Here is a 4,656-nt window from a genome sequence, read left to right on the forward strand (position 1 = left end):
TTAAAAAAAAAAAAAAAAAAAAAAAATTATAAAAAGAACTCAAGGGGAAGATTGTGAGTTTCAGAAACTTGGTGATGACCTCCTGACTGTTTGACTTGAGGAACTGCGACTCCAGAGTCTACTTAAAAATTATTGTGAGATGAAAAGCTTTCTAATAAGATTAAGTGACAGATTTTTCTAACTGTATAATTGAGTATTATAACAATATATTGTAACAGAAACTTTTACTAAATAAAACTCTGGGCTGTTTTGTGTTAAAAATGATATTGCCAATGCATGTAAAGCTATTGAATCACTTCTCTTGATAATGCAAGGAAAAGCTGGCATAATTGTGGTTTAGAGTATTAAAAGCCATTGCACATGTGGTCGCTTGCTTGCATGCACACTGTCTCTCTCCATATTGTACCGTATTAGTGAAATATTGTAGTAACCTCAGTTACTACCAAAGAAAAACATCAACTAGAGCAATCTAGAGCTCTTTAGTCATTGCTTATTAAAATACATAAACAGATTTTTCACAATGAAAGTTTACAACAAGAGAGCCGTGCTTACCAAAATTATGATTGTGATAATTCAGAATTAATGTGGCTATATTCAAGACTGTCAAATATTTATTCACCATTGCATATTTTATGTTAGTTTATATATAAACAGTGAGAGAAAATTCATTACAGACTTCTACTTTTTATAGTGGATTACCTATTAAGAGTCTGAAGCAAATCCCATTGAACTCAGTGAAAATACTCTCTCAAACTTCATTTTAGTTTTGATCGGGCCTGAAACACATCACCCTTGCTTCCATTGAAATCAGAAGGCCAAATTTCCATTACCATTAGTGAAGCAGAATCCAGCTCTAAATAAATAAGTACCTAGTACTGTGGGTTTTTTGTGCATTTACCAGCTTTATTATATCCAGAACAATGATTTAAAAGAAAAATCCCTCCACCTAGTTCCTTGCAGCTTACAGGTGCCTTGTAAAACAATCTGTGTTATTTTGTAATGTATCTGCTAATACTGCTGGGAAGGCTTTCTCTGCCAGAATCACTGTACTAAATCCTGGTGCTATATTTGTTCTGAAAATATTGAGAGAGAGAGATCAATGACAAAAAACTTTGTATGAGTTTGGGTTAGAAATATAAATTGCCAGCCTAGTTCATATTAACATTTACATGCATTTTAATTTTTCAAGGGGATTTCAAATTCTCAGTAGAAAGAACATTCCTGATTCATTATTTAGCTCGCTCATTCAGGCTGTTCACTTCAGTAAATGATGCCTTCAGAAAAAAATGCAGAGCAGCTATGGAAGACTGAATAGATAACTAATTTTTAATGCAATTTGGGGGTCTCTTCTCTATTTGGTGCTCTACCTATGTGTACCTCTTATTAGTATTATTGGGGAAGCTTGCTCGCACATCAAGGTTAAAACAAAACTTGGAGCCTAAACAAAGCAAAGGGATGACGACAAAGATCAAAGGAAAATATTTTTTAGAAACTGTTTTAAGTAGGATTTTGGTTTTACGTTGATGATATAAGCATATTGATATTTAAATCTTCAGATTTTAATTCTTTAAAACCAGCTTCCCCACTTGTATGGCATTTTTGTGAACTTTTTCTGTATAAAGATAAACTTCCCTTCCTGGGCAGAGTGGCTATTACCTTTCTCTTTTATCTAATGAATGAGTACAATTTTCATAGAAGAGAAAGAGAAAATCAAGTGAAAATCTGGTATGGCTCTGTTCTTGTAAAGATAATTTGAAGGGGACAGCAGTCCTAGGAAGCCTATGTATACTGTTCTTTCTATATAAACTATAAGGAGCTACTTCAGTCTTTCCCTTTCTGATCAAGTCAGTTTTTATACATCAGAAGATATACTGTCTGACCATGACATTCTGCACTTTTATCCTTTTTACTCTATCAGTCTTTTTCAGCTGTTTGAAAACTGAGTACAACCCAGTCCCTTTGGGAGCAGGGGGTGCAGGAATAGTCAAGTCCCTTAAGAGTCTGAAGATATCAACTATGAAAAAGGTGTAGGTCCATAAGACTTTTAAGGGGAAAAGCTGTCATTTTTCATATCACAGTATTTCTTAACGTTGTGGATTTGAAAAAATGCACAAAAGACCAGATTTTGGAGACCTAAGTCTGATGAAACTTGCAGAGAAGTCAACAGGAGGTTTGTGCATGATATGAAGATTTCACCAAGCTGAAGATTATATTAGTGAAACTAGTTACACTCCGCAGTAAGCTTATCTTCATAACACCAAGTCGGTCATAGCATATGGCGCTCTTCTCATGGAGATCCATTCTAAACTCTTAATTTTCCCTTACAGTAGAGTGGTGATATGTCATTTTTTGTGGCAGATAGAGTGACATTAAGGATAAATAGTTTAGTTCAGGACTGTGGCATGTCTTTCAACACTATACTCATTTGAATAAGTGTCGTCCTGATGCGTCATATTAGCTAGATATATCAAATTCCACAGGATTTTTTTTAATATCTTTTTTTGGTGGAGGTGACACATTACTCCTTACTGAGAGAATAGAATGCTTGCCTCCTTGATAAAACTAGATCATCTGCAGGACCACATTCAGTATGAATTTTTTGTAGAAAGTTTTTTTTTTTGTTTCTTTTTTAACAAAGGTGTTAAAATAGGCTGCCATGTTCGGCAAGAACCTAGCATTCTACGTAGGATTCAAAAGTAGGAGAGCAGGCACTGCTGTCATGATAGCCCTCCCCATTGAAAAGAGATGTAACTCCTTAGAAAGCTTCTTGAACAAGTTTGCAGATGACACAAAAATAGGAAGGATTGTGAACGCATTGGAGAATGTGAATGCAATTCAAAAGGATCTTGACAGATTGGAGAGTTGGACAAGACCTAAATGGATGAAATTCAATGTCAACAAATGAAGGGTGCTACATCTTGGGAGGAATAATCAAAACACAAATATAAAATGGGGAACACCTAGCTGGATGGCAGCTCTGCAGAATGGGGGACACTTGAATGGATGGAAGCTCTGTGAGAGAGGACTTGGGAGTCTTTGTAGACCACAGACTCAATACAAGTCTGCAATATGATGCAACCATACAAAAAACAAATGCAATTTTGGGCTGCATCAATAGAAATAATTAGACCCGAAACATGGGAGGTGAGAGTGCTTCTCAACTTGGCACTGGTTAGGCCTCATCTGGAGTACTGTGTGCTGTGCGGATTTCTGGGCTCCACATTTTTAAAAGGACACGGAGAAGTTAGAGAGGGTCCAGAGACAGGCAGCAAAGATGATCAAGGGCTCAGAAGGAAAGTCATATAATGAAAGGCTGAAAGAGCTACGCATGTTCAGCTTGTGGAAAAGGCACTTAAGTGGGGACATGATAGCATTCTTCAAATATGTGAAGGGCAGCCATGAAGAAGAGGGAAAGCACCTTTATTCTCTCCATGTGGACTGATGGCTTGAAGTTGCAGCAAAGTAGGTTTTTAGATGGGATATCCTGAAAAACCACTGTAAGAATAGTGAGACAGAATAGACTGCCTAGGGAAGTTGTGGACTCTGTATCACTGAGAGTTGGCTGATCTCCTCCATAGAGCTTTAAACTAGGCTTGATAGGGGACAGGGAACCAGTGGTTGAGGAGAACCCAGGGTTGGCAAGCCACAAACAAGGCGCTGGACAAGTCCAGGTAGGCACTAAGGGGCATGCTAGACATAAAGGCAAAGGGGGACCAAGAGCACCCATCGGGGGGCTAACGTGCCTTTACACAAAAGCCAGGAGTATGGAGAATAAGCAGGAGGAGCTCATACTCTTACTTGCTAGCACCCAGTGTGACTTGGTCAGCTTAACGGAAACATGGTGGGATTCTACTCACAATTGGGTGTTAGGCGTTGAGGGGTACAGGTTGTACAGGTGAGACAGAGTGGGGAAAAAGGGTGGGGGTGTAGCTGTCTACATTAGGGAGCAGTACACATCTACCATCATCAGTGCAGGGTAGAGGAGGGGGATACCAAGGTATTATGGGTCAGGATACAGCAGGGTCCAGGGGAAAAGGACTTGGTAGTGGGGGTCTACTACAGACCTCCTTATCAGGATGACTAGCTAGACCTGGTCTTCACCAGGCAGTCCTCAGAGGCTGTTTAGGCGAGAGAGGCAGTGGTCATAGGGGACCTAAATTACGCAGACATCTGCTGGGAGGAGCAGACGGCCAAAACAAACCACTCACATAGGTTCTTAAACTGCTTGCAGGACCTCCACCTAACCCAGGAGGTGTCCAGTCCCACCAGGGGTAACGCTTTGCTAGACCTGGTCTTAGTAATGGGATGATCTCATGGGTAACCTGTGAGTGCACAGTTGCCTAGGAGATGGTGACCATCATATGGTTGTATTCACAATCCAGAGAAGAGTGGGTAAAATAACCAGCAAGGCTAAAGTGTTAGACTTCTGAAGGGCTGATTTTAGTAAACTTAGAAGGCTAGTTAATGAGGTGGTTGAACTCAGGAACATCGAGCAGATGGGGTTCCGGGGGGGTTGGCGGTTTGTCAAGGGAGTGATCCTTGAGGCATAAAAGGAGACTATTCCATTATGCTGGGAAGGGGGCAAGGGGACTAAAAAGCCCCTTTGGCTGAACAGGGAATTCCAGAAAAGACTGGGGGCAAAGAAAGAGATTTATA

At 39.8% G+C, this 4,656-nt stretch overlaps 1 long non-coding RNA gene across 1 annotated transcript in view; it reads left to right on the forward strand.

Annotated features, from left to right (window-relative positions):
- The first annotated feature begins 875 nt into the window (after positions 1-875).
- The window catches only part of LOC109301727, a 12,825-nt gene continuing 9,044 nt past the window's right edge, over positions 876-4,656 (forward strand). Inside the window, exon 1 of the long non-coding RNA XR_002098589.1 lies at positions 876-888. This is a non-coding gene — a long non-coding RNA (uncharacterized LOC109301727). The remainder of the gene's footprint in view (positions 889-4,656) is intronic.

Source organism: Gavialis gangeticus, unplaced genomic scaffold, assembly GCF_001723915.1.
Source record: "Gavialis gangeticus isolate Ggan-Ray unplaced genomic scaffold, GavGan_comp1, whole genome shotgun sequence".
Lineage (NCBI taxonomy): Eukaryota > Metazoa > Chordata > Crocodylia > Gavialidae > Gavialis > Gavialis gangeticus.